The sequence below is a fragment of the Argiope bruennichi genome, chromosome 6 (genome assembly GCF_947563725.1).
Source record: "Argiope bruennichi chromosome 6, qqArgBrue1.1, whole genome shotgun sequence".
In the NCBI taxonomy this organism is placed as follows: Eukaryota; Metazoa; Arthropoda; class Arachnida; order Araneae; family Araneidae; genus Argiope; species Argiope bruennichi.
The window spans coordinates 101,975,013-101,988,703 of NC_079156.1; positions in this window are offsets into that span (position 1 = coordinate 101,975,013).

A 13,691-nucleotide genomic window follows, 5' to 3' on the forward strand; every position below is an offset into this window, starting at 1 on the left:
ATAAGCACAAAAAATTTCATCAAAATCGGTCAAGCCGTTTCGGAGGAGTATGGCAACGAAAACTGTGACACGAGAATTTTATATATTAGATATAAATTTAATGCAACTCGATATGTACGCTTGCACCTCTTTCTAAATTTCACTTTATTTCATTTATCATTTGGCTTTAATATTTCTATTATTTTCTTTCAAAAATATTTATTTACTTTAGTTCTTTTATCAGAAAATATCCTAGAATACAGAATATGTCATTTAATCTTTGGGTATAGATAACTGAGCAATGTTTATTTCAGCAATCTGTATATTTATTCAGCTAGAACTATTAGAAAAATATAATGTTTTCTCTTAATAGTTCTCTGTTTATAGTAAAATTTACTAGAATTCATTAAAAATTCAGTAATTTATGAACTTAAGCGCATTTTTACTTACTCGTTTTACGAAATTTACGAAGAAACTGAAAGAAAAGTACTGTCATCGTCGAAAAATTCGAACTCGAGATTTTAATAAATCTCAACATTTCAGATTTCTATGCGTCCGTTAAAGCACAGTTTGAGAATTATGTCTGTCTATATGTCTGTGAACAAAAGAACTCAACACAGTTTGAGAATGGGGTCAATTCATGTGACGTAAAAGTCACATGTCATGTACCTCTTGCGCATGGCATTTAAGTTTCATCCGCGCCGATCTCGTCGATCAGTCTGCCATTAACGTTCTCCGCCAAGTATGAAGCGGATTTTTTGTTTACATTTGAAGTTATAATTTTTGAGTCATTTTGTTTCCTCTTATTATGTGTTAACAGAGGAAATACTGGTGTGCTGATGGATGCATGCTTTAATGCGAAATACAAGAGTGACTGTCATGATAAAATGTTTTTTTATTTTCCTTTCAACAAACCTGACTTGGGTTGATAGCTTTGGTATAGATTTTTTCAAGCCTTCGAAGTCAATGATATGCTCCGATCATTTTGAAGAATTCCTTCAGTTTGTGTCCATTTATTAAATATAGCTGTTCCAGTAATTTGTTAGAAAAACTCTTCGAAGAAAAAGAAATCGGTAAGCGATTTGCCACCAAAAACAATCAAACAAAATCATGAGTGCATTTCTAATTTACTTCATTCACATTTGATGAAATTTCTGATAATTTTGAATATGCTTAGAAGGTTTTAAAATGTTTACATGAGTATTACATTGCATTTTTTTACAAAATCTTATCTAAATTTAATTAACGTAAGTAAACAAACTCCTATTGCAAAAATAACAACTGCTATAATGCTAAACTTAGGTAGAAGTGAATATTACTAGCTTTCTAATTACATTTGCAGATTTGTGATGGATTCAAAGTGAATGTATATCAAACATCTTTTCTATTGTTCAAAATGAAATGTCAATAGTTTATTGTATTTAAACTGAAATTCACTGTTATCATAATATCCTGTTATAACACTGTGCACCTCAGTGATTTCTGTGTTAATAAATAAAGGTCTTTTCATTGAAAATCAATTTCCATATCAACATTTATTATATAATTTTTATTCCCAACTTCATTGCTACATGCATGTTTCACTTTTTTTTTTTTTTTTTTCTATTTCTTTAACATATCAATTTTGAATTATAAAATTCTGTGAAAGCATAAAAGTGTTTCTTTCAACTCCTCTTTATATAATATTTAACTTCTCTCTCTCTCTCTATATGTATATATATCATGACCTTATTGTTGTTTATTAAATTTACTCTATTATATGTTTTTGTTTTATTTTATGATATTCATTCAATTTAATTTTTATCAATGTAACTTTAGCATTTAAAAAAATTTCATAAATGTTCTGCTTTAAAAGTATACTGTTCAACATTATGTTTTTATTAGTGATTAAAAACCCTATTTTTTAGTATCTAGGATGTTTCTGTTGAATAAAATGGATTTCATCATTAACATTGACATTCTTGTCATACTGTGTTTATATTATTTCTAAGTGTCTAGAAAAATAAATGTTGATAAATAGTAAATAGCTTTTTTTTTTTAGTTTTTTTGAATTAGTGAGTACATTGAAACATACATTGGATCATATATTTTATATATATCTCTCTCTCTTTCTATATATATATATATATATATTTGTAATGTGTAAATAAAAATTATGAAAGTTTGATTTTGTTTGTTTTCCTTTAATGATTTCTACAAATTAAAATGAAATTATTTATTCATAAGTTGCATAGATTTAAAAAAAGGTATCCATACCTTTTATATTTCCTAATTTGAAATTGTAAACATAATTTATTCTATATAAATAATTTGAGTTTCATGTTCTTTCTTTTAAGCAAACTGAAAACATCAAATAACTAACTCTCAATATTTATAAAAGTAATTACATAAGAAAAAAAAATACAATAATTTCATTAGTAAGCTTTAAAATATTAACTTATCTAAGAGTAATAATTATTTTTAAAAAGAACTAACTGGGGGAACTATATTCATAAAATTCAACATTCAATACTATTTAAATAATATGTAAAAAAGAACATATGTAATTTTTCAAAAACACTGCCATAGTCATTTGTCAAAATGTATCCTTCGGATGAAAAAATGGGGGTGGGGGGATATGGGAAAGGAAAGAATAAAGCGGCACCAGATGAATTAAAAAGCGATGTTAGTTAATTTTGCATAAACAATAATTCTATTGAAAATATTAATTAAAATTTTAATATAAGAAATAAAAATATATAACTAAGAAAATTTGGAGAAAATAATTCAAAATAATATCTTTAAAAAAAATCAGAAGTTTTTAATAATTGATCGGCTTGCTTAATATTTACTAAACAATGTCAACAACAATGTAAACAGTGTCAACGTTATCGGCAGACATCACGACATGCGCAGAACGGTTGAAAATTGAACAGAAGCGGTTTGTTTGGTACCTGACACGTGACCGTGAATTGACCCCATTATGTCTGTCTATATGTCTGTAAACAAAATAACTCAACACAGTTTGAGAATTTGAGACAGTTTGAGAATTATGTCTGTCTATATGTCTGTGAACAAAATATCTCAACACAGTTTGAGAATTTGAGACAGTTTGAGAATTATGTCTGTCTATATGTCTGTGAACGAATAACTCAACACAGTTTGAGAATTTGAGACAGTTTGAGAATTTTGTCTGTCTATATGTCAGTGAACAAAATAACTCAAAAACGTCTCGAGCTTTGCCAGATGGAATTTACTGTGTGATCTTTACACCAAATATGTAGATTTCTATCATATTTTGAACGAAATCCATTGACATGAAGCATGTCTGCTGGCTGTCCGAATATAAGTGAACACAATAACTACAAAACTTAAATAGCTACATGAATAAAATTTATTCTAAATCACAAATTCAGTATCTTCTATCACAAATTATCGCGTCTAAAATCGAATTTTGAATTAAATACTTCAAAGAGTAGATCATCTATTAGTCTATACTTTTGCATCATGCAAATGCTATGATTTAAAAAACAGGACTCAGATAAACGAAATTTAATATGTGACCTTGATATGAAAACTGTAGTTACTGGTTAACTTTTAACTGGGTTAAATTTTAACATCAATCGGTTAAACAAAAGCCATTCACAATACATATTTGATTTTCTTCATTGTACTACGAAGCACAAAACTCTCATGTCGGAGTATCTGAAAATAAAAATCTGAGAACTTGCGGAGTTCACGGCCTTGAACAGTTGCATAATTTTATGGGTTAAGAGTATGGCATGTTTATTAAAGAGTATTATTAAAGAGTTCTTATTTTTTTACATTCTTTTCTAAAACTTCCTAAGTTCAGAATACTTTCTTATGGCTTCTCTTTCCTACTTTCTGCCTTCCTATTCATACGCTACAACGTGTCTACCAAGACTTGGACAAAGAATCTTGATAATGTAAAAAAAACTGAATTATTTCCTTGATCTAAACGAATATCTTGAACCTAAAATTCGATAGGGAGCTCTACGACTGTTACTTCTATTGATGCATTTATAGAATAATTGAGTGGTGTTGAGCCATTTAAAAAAACACATAGTAGTAAAATTCTGTTGATAAAAATATATTATTTGTACAAATGAGGATAAATAAAAGTTAAAGATTCATTAAAGAATGTATAGGAATTCCCTTCAAATTATACAGCGATGTTAGAAAATAAGCACGAAGATAAAGTTTAAAACTGAAATAAGTTTTATTCATGTTACTTTTTTGTGATAAATAGTGTTCACGAAGGAAAGGTGCCTCAAAACATTTCAACGCCTGTCGCTTCATATTGTCAAAATCCGCCACTGAATACACATTCGGTGTTCACCTGTCACCATTCTGATCTTCTGGTTCGGTGTTTTTGTTCATTAGAGTGCTTTAATTACCAAAGATCTCCTTCGTAACTATTTTTTTTGTCAATAGCATACGGTTAGTAAGGCATAAGTATATTTATTAGATAGTATACGAGAAATTCTCAAGGAAAGACTACTCCCGCTAGTTTTTCCGTAAATTTATCAAAAAAAAATTACTATATTTTTGTTTTAGAACATCTTTATTTCTTTTATTTATGGAATATATAATCACGAACGAGAATGCACCTTTCTTTCGTACTTTAAAAGATAGCCCTGTGAGTGAAAAATAGTATCAGGTTTCAAATAATATTTCTCTGTTTGTGAAATTTTGCATGGCATTTTCACTTGAAAATTGTAAATTTCAATTAAATTTAGGCGAAAAAAATCTGTATTTCTTCTGTTCCTAATAACACATGATTATCTATCATATTACTGTGATATTTTCAGGATATTATACAATATATGCAGAATATCGAACAATAGCACACCGATAGCGCACCATTATAATAATTTGCTCATAGTAATCCCTCTGTATTGAGCATGATAACTTAAAAATGCAAACTACAAAATTAAACTTTGCATATATTATATGGTATTACCGCAAGACTTTTAGATCCTCAATTGATTTACTTGAATCCACCGCGGGAATATTATTTTAACATCTATAGGGAAATAAAACTGCGTGAAAACATAAGAAAATGGTATGTCCATCCAGCCATTAAACGTGACGATCGATGCATAATATTCGGCTTTGATATTACTTTTTGAACCCGAATTGTCCCTAGCATATACAGATTATTTAAATATGTTTCCTAATACCATCTTTATGTCCTTTCTACAAGCGAACAAAAAGTGAGATTCTCCCCCCCCCCCCTTTTCGCTCTTTTTTTTTTTTGTTGTTGTTGTTGTTAACTTGTAAAAGACACGAATCAGCGGATCTTATGATATCGAAGAAATCAAGCAAAATAAATCATTTATGCTCTATGGCCTTTAAAAAGTATTTATGAAATGCAAGATCAATAAAAAGGCGAAATCGTAATCGATTCTAAGTCATTCGCGGGGGAAATCTCTTTTGTTTATTTTGAGTTTTGAATAGCATGCATGCTGAACGATATTATCGAAACCCGACTGTCAACCGTATTAAAACTTCTTTACACAAGAAATATTATTTCATTTCGCAATGTATTAGTCATGAAGGTGTGGTTAAATAGTGAAATAGGTTATATGTATTTAAATTCCATACAGTATGTTTTCAAAACATGAAATTATTACCACCGAAAACAGGGGCAGAAAAACTTTTGATGATTTGTTCATTGTATTCAATATTATTATACCTTAATTTATCAGGGTTTTTTTATTTACATCATTTTATATAGAAATTACTAATCGAACTTATTAAAAATTAAATGAAGTAGCTTCATATGGTTGCTATGTGATGTCAAATGGATAAATTAAGATATTACACAGCATTATGATATTTTTGTTTAAATTCCGAAGAAAATAAATTTATGAAGCTATCTGTTTACTTGAAATTTTTTTTTATATGAAAGGTTTTGTGTTATTTTGAAATCTTTTAACCGAATAAAAATTTATTATTAAGTATCTATATTATTGATGAAGAGGGTATGAAAAAGTCCCATTTTTCCAAATATTTATGATTATTGAGAATAGCTCTATATCAAATAAATTCTTATTTAATTTTCATTTTTATTTAAAAAAATTTTGATGCGGAAGTAAATGATGTGCTTGTAAAGGATTGATGAAATGAATTGATAAAACACATTCAGCCTTAATGTCTTAAATTTTTATAGGAATTTATAATGAATAAATGCAGGATTTATTTATAAATTGCCGCAACCTGCCATTTTTTATGATAAATAAAGTAATGATAATTTGTAGCTGCCAGTATGTCAATTCATTTTGATATATTTTAATTGTCAAAAAATATATTGTGCATATATTATTTCTCTCATTTTTGAAATTTTCTTTTTATTTTAGGATTTAATTTTTTTCAGCATTACATGATGCAGTAACATAAATTAATGTTTTTTTTTTGGGGGGGGATAGAAAAAATTTACCAATTTGTCTCATTGTTTAAGGTTTTTATTCTTATTAAATTTTTTTTAATATGTTAGTATAATTTTTCTGTAGGAAAGTATTAAAAAATATAAAAATCCATAAATAGCTTTTGCAGAATCCATTTCATACAAAATTAAATGACAATTATTTTAAGAACAATTTTATCTGAATATATTTTATTTATAATATACATTTTAATTTATATAATTTATAATATATATTTTAGTAAACACTTGGTTATGTAATTTTTTCAGTATTAAATCATAACAGTTATTCTCTTTTGTTATTACTCATTTTTATTTATTTAGCGATATTAATATGAACTAGTAAGATAATATTATATTCTACCATGGTGTTTATATCTATGAAAATAGTAAAACTGTTGTTTATAAATCACATAAAAGTAATTTTCCATTCTATCAATAGTAGCCATTAACAAGCATGAGTTAATAGAGAATGCTATTGTTAGAGAGTTACTATCTAGGTTACAGAAGAAGAAGAAAAAAATGTCTTTAAACGTTTTGCTCATAATAGCATGGTATCTGCTGTTTCAAACCAGAATGGTATGGAACAGACTACTTATTGGCTGTAAAATACTGTGTTTAATAGTATGTATGTTATCTAAAAGCTTTGTAATCTTATAGTATGTATTACTTCAAATTAATTTTTTTTTTAATTGTGACTAATATACTTTAACATGATGACTTTGTTTAATTGAGATAAACAAAGTTATTATTTTATTTATTAATAACTGATATGAATAATTATAAGGAAAAAAAATGATTTTGTTATAAAAATCATAGTTATATATTTTCTAGATTTTATGACATTTGCAGAAAGGCATACTTGTAATATGTTGTGTATTGTTTATGTCAGGGGTTTTCAAACTGCTTGTCGAGACCCACTTGAATCAGTTTTTGTAGGTCCCAACAAGATTATGAATATTTATATATCTTTTCACAATTTATAAAAAGGTGATGTGAGCTTAAAATCTTTACCAACCGACTTGGTTGCAACACCGAAACAACAAAAACTGCAATATGCATATAAGTAATTCATTTTGGCTCAGATCTCGCTATCTAGGCAGAAACTTCTTTTAACTATGAACATTCAATTCATACATGCCTTGATTTCAAAATGATTCATTATTTTTTATGTAAATATTCAAATAGTATTTACCTCCTTAGTAAAAGTTCTTTTTTGGTTCATAAAATCTCTTTTAGAAAGAATGATTGTTATTCATCTCATTCATTTTAGAAAAATTGGTTGTAATATTTAAAAATTTAGGAATCTTTAGTGTCTATATATATAAGTATGTTTATTAAAGTACTAAAATGTTATTTTTGTGTACATAAGTTGTTGCAAATGATTTTTATACAAAGTATTTGGTGAATTTAATTGCAGTCTTTTATGAATTCAAATCTTAGAGTACACTCCATGCCAATATTATGAATTTTATTTAATTGAAATTTAAGATTATGAGCAACCTACCTCTGTGACAGCTGTGACTATTTTTTAACTATATTTCTACTAGTAAAATTCAAGATCAAATTAAAAAAAAAAGATTTTAAATTTAATCTTCCCATTGTATTTCAAAAATTTATTTTTAATTTAATAGAAATATTGAAAATACTCCAGATTTAAAATGGTATGTAATTTAAGAATGCATATAATAATGCTTATTCTGTTTTTCACAGATTAATTTGTGGCCAAAATGTTATAGTAAATTGTAGATTGCTCTCGGCTTCATGCTTAGACACATTTATCTGGAAAGGAATTTATTTTATTAAATACATCAACCAAAAATTGTTATAAATTTTTTATAATTTATTGTATATACTAATGGACATTGATTTTTTTTTAAATCAAATACAGTTTTTAAAAATATTATAGGTTTATTTATTTTTTTATAGCACAATGTCTTCACTTCTCATTTCTGCTAGCATACTGCTGGTTTGTAAAGAAATATTTCAGTCTCATTTCTGTCTGCTATTGTTCATAGACTTTTTTTTTTATGTAATAATTTTTTTTTCTATAAATTTAAGAATACTTGAAACAACTCCGTCATAGCTTTAGATTATTGTCATAATTTTATATTTTTGCAAATCTAAAATTAAATTTGTATTTTGAATGTTTTATTACTAAAAACATATTAAAGCAACTTTTTATAAAAAGATATTTAATATTAAGAAGTGTTGAAAGAATATTAGAAATATTTTATTCGTAAAAAGAATAAAATCCTTTTATTTTATGTGATGAATTTATGTGACGAAAATAGTTTAAATACTGTGGACCCAACTTTCCAATTAATTTACATATTTCTCTATTTTTGTAGACTATAAGTCAATTTATAAAACTGCATTTTGCAAATCTTTTAAAGATTTACCAATTTCTTTATGGGATAAATCCAAGTATCCTTTCTTGCTCTTGTAAATTTTACCCACGAGGTATTTGAATATCAAAATAATGTTTACTGATAGTTTTCAAGAAATCATTTTCTTAATGTGTTATTAAATGATTGACTTAAATATTATTTACCTTTTTAAAATGTAAACCCTTGCTGTATATGTGATTATTTATTCAAATCATAATGGCATATGCAGCTTTTTTTTTTCCCTCTATTTCCTTTGACATCCCAAGATTTTTATAGTCTAATGAATTAAATTTATACTATATAAACATAGCATATAAATAGCAATTTTATTTATGCAAAAATACCTAACCTGTTATAACAATTATTTATTGCATCAAAGTGGTGATTTGAAAGTAGTAAGTTGTATAGTTATTATTATGATTCTGTACACACAAAGTAGTAAATGCTTAATATTCAAAAATATTTGATTGATTTTTATCTTAACCATCAGTTGCAGTAGGTTGAAATTTGTGTTACTGAAAATCCCAATAAGTTGGATGTAAGCTATTCTTGAAATATCTACCTTAAAATACAGATTAACAATAGGTTGTCTGTTGGTCATGAAAAGCCAATTTATCCTGAAGTGGATGTAAAGCTAGTGAATCAGTGAAAGAACCATCCACTAGCTCATAGAAACCAATCACACCAGACCACTGAGCAGAGGGATAACTAGACTCCCAAAGAGGAATGCAGTTGGATGACCTGGATCCCCTGAATCATCACCTGTCTGCCATATGCTGGATTATTAAATTGTTAAAGTTTTACTAACATTCTCCTCAAAATGGATAGGAAATGACTTCCAAGAAGCAAATTAATAATTGTTAATCTGTTTCTTATGATTGCTTCATGTAGCAACTGTTTTGTGATATATTGGCTAAAAGTATTGGGAATTTTATATCATATGATCATCTCAATAGACTGAATTTTAATTCGGTCTTTTATTGAAATTTCTTTCACATTGAAGTGGGGGGGGGGGTTCCCCTTGCTCTGACTCTAGCCAGACTAAATCTAAAAGATTAGATTATCTTTATAAAGTTATGCTTAAAATAAGGATTATAATAATATAGACACATCTTGTGTAATTTAAAAGATGGTGTGAGGAACTCTGCAAAATTACATTTCAAGTACAAAAAATACACTACAACTCCGTGTCATAAGGCTCAAACTAATCAATTTATGAATGGTAAATGACAGAACTGATGAATATTGCTCATGAATATTTGAATTGGAATATAACATCTGAAAGGGCAAAACTCCAAGTAGAAAATTGATCTATCTTCAAATGTATTCTGATATTACCCGAGTTTAACCAAAGGGTCTTCATGCCTTGGATGACCCTGTCAAGAGAATACTTTCCTTACATTTTATATCCAACACCTATCAGCAGGAATGAAAAGATTGCATTTATAGGTCTAAGAAATAATTGAATGTTTTATTGATTTTTGTGTTATAAATATTTGAGATTATTTTAAATTATAATTTTAAAATATTAAATACTAATTTACTAGTTTAAGATTGAAAAAATGTAAATATTTAATTATTTTAATTATAATCTTTTGTTTATGTTCTTTTTAGATGGGACCAGTATATTATCATCACTACTAAAATATACACCACAGACAGCAAGATATACATGTCATCTGTGTTCTTATTTTTCATCTAATAAAGCTGATTTTAAGAGCCACTTAAGAACCCATTGCAGCGAAAGCCCATTTGTTTGTCAATTTTGTGATTGTTGTTTTAGACATAGCCATCAATTAAAGAGTCATATGGAAAGCCATACTGGGAAGCGTCCTTGTTCTTGTAACTTTTGTAACAAGTGATAGACCCGTAAAGAATCTTTGGATTTCCATCATTCGGTAGCTCATGTTAGATAGATATTTTACCAAAATCACATTTATTTGTCAAAGTGCTCCCTTCCAAAACAAATGTAAAAAACATTCAAAATTTTGCACTAAAAATTTTGTCATTCGCAACTTAAAAGGGCACTATTAGGAATACAGTAATGTTCTCTTAGTGTATTGTAACATTACAGTACATGAAATAATTCTGATTATAGTCTTAATTTATTTGAAAATGACATATTTAAATATTGTTTTTAATTCTAATTCGCAATGTTTTGGGTCATGAATTTCCATATTTTTAATGAAATTTCATTGAGTTTATTCTGTAAGATTTGTAAAAATAGGTATTATAACATTTATCAGTAATGTGTTTCTTTCTAATTTTCTGTGTATAATAAATTTGAGTTGTCAATAACTATCAGTGATCAATAAAAATGCCAGTAGTGTGGTAGTGAGTTTAATATTTTGCAGCCATGCACAGTAAACATTATGAGAGCCTTTTTCTTAATATGATGTTCAATTTTGTTACATATTTCAGCTCAATGTAACATGTTAATGATTTGTATTTGGTTAATATTTATTTTATTAACTTTGTACAATATTATTTGAACAATACTAAAACCAAACTGGTTTTAATATTGTTCTAATAACTAAGTGAATTTAATGAAACGTATAGGAACCTGAATCAATTACATTGATAAGATGTCGATATTATCCTAATTTTTTATCATCCATAGAATTTATTTATAGAAATTTTATTTATTTGGCAACTATGGAAATAAAGTTTTTAATTCATTTGCTTGAGGCCCCCTCTTAGCCTAGTTACTATAGACAACTGATTAGTTGAAAATCCAGTGTTACAATACAGTGTGATCAAAGTACTTTTTTTATAAATATTTTATCCTTTCTAAAAAAGTTTGACTACTCAATATTGAAGCAGAATATTAATATATATTAAGATTTCGGTTTTTGATAATGTATATTTTACTGACAATTAAAATTAAATTTACACTATATAATGAATTATGTTTCTATTTTTGTTTAACATATAATAAATAATTGAATAAATTTTTACTAAAGCACTTTCAAACATAATAAATTTTATTAATACAAATTTATTTTATCTTTTTTTTAATTTAAAAAATTATTTATCATTCTTATTAATCTTCTCACATTGCTGTGTATAGTAATATCAAAATATTTTAGTTAAAACTGGTATTGTTTTAATTTCTATTTGTCTTTATGTTTTATTATTTTAAAGTTTAGTCAAAATTTAACTAAATATACTGTAAGGAGTTATAGTCAGTTTTTATATAAATGTATAAAGTTTATAATTAACTTGACACATAATGTGATTGGCAACACTTCTGGCATTGATTCTTATATATTAATTACCAAAGTTGTAATGTTTATTGTACCATCATTTATTTGTCAAAGATATCATGTTGACTATATTTGCCACTGACATACGGTTAAACCTAAAGTATGTCAATGGCTTATGATTAAGCCAATAGGATGCAGTTAATTCATAAGTACCTATAAATGTACAATTTTAATCATTTCCAATATATTCTATAATAATCTTGGATTTGGCTGTGATATTATGAAGTTTAACAAAGTTTTTTATTGATAAATGTTTCATGTATGATATCTTCATAAATCACAATTTTAAATATAAATAGTTTTTTATAGTTGTTATTGTTAATGATGTTGCATGTTCAGATAAATATAATTTTTCTTATTATGAAGAATTTTTTTTTTTTTTTTTTTCCTTTACTAGTTGAATGGTAAATTTTTTTTAAATGGAATTAAATGTTGTAATATAATATTGTAGCTGATGAATGAGTGAAATTTTTTTCCCTTGTAATTTACATCTTTAAGTATGTTTATGTGTATAATTTAGTCATTTAACCATTTTAAATCTGTGCTTTTATAACAAAAATTTACAGAGAAAATTCCATATAAAAATGTAAATAACATAATTTGTTTCCACAGTGTGAAGGCCTTTTTTTTATATTACTTTTTATCAAAAAAAAAAAAAAAAACTGCTACTAATTGAATTTGTGATTCTTTATAATATGAAATTAATAAATTATTTTGGTAGTTGAATCTTTTAAGCTGTTTATTATTGGCAAATGATGAATTTTAATTGTAATATTTTTGCAATAACTTTTTAATTTTAAAATTTTGAATGAGGACAAATGCTCTGTTTTATCCTGCTCCTAAATTATTTAATATTTATGTGTGCAGTTTATATACTATATACAAGACGTTCAATAGCTTTTTTGACCTAATGGTTAGAGGTGGCAGATTCAGTGCATAATTTTATCAAATATCTTCCATATAAATAATCTGTGTTGCTACATTTGATGGAGCAGGTATGTGTTCATTTGATGTTTAAGAAATGTAGGATATTATTGTGATCAAATAGTAGAATCTGAACTTAATTTAAAGCATAACAGAATTGGAATTCATTTATATTATTGATCTATACATCTGCAGAAATAAGTAATACCTGTATTGGACCTATGTATGTGTGTTTGGGATGCATATTAAGTTCCATCACACATGATTTCACATTGGTGATTTATTGAATGTTAGGATATGTGACAATGAACCTCATCATCTATAATTAAAAGTTACATAATCTTTTCGAAAATAACCATCATGTAACTTCTAAATGAGAAAATAATCTCATTAAATTAAACATAATTCTAGTTATAAATAAAAAATGATTTTATTTTGTTGCAATAAGGAAATTTGTACCCTCTCAAATTTAATGTAGCTCGTTGAAAAATTAATAATCAAATCAAAAATAGTACTAAGTGAGCTTGGTAATTTTTATTGCAATTTTTAAAGGTTTTGTTAATGTCTGATTATTTAATTTTATTTTTTTTTAATTAGAAAATATATTATACTTTTTGATAAAATTATCTTTATATATGTTTTGAAATGATAATTTCAGTTTAAGCTTTCTTATAAAAAAGATTTTTCAATTTCATATATTTTTAT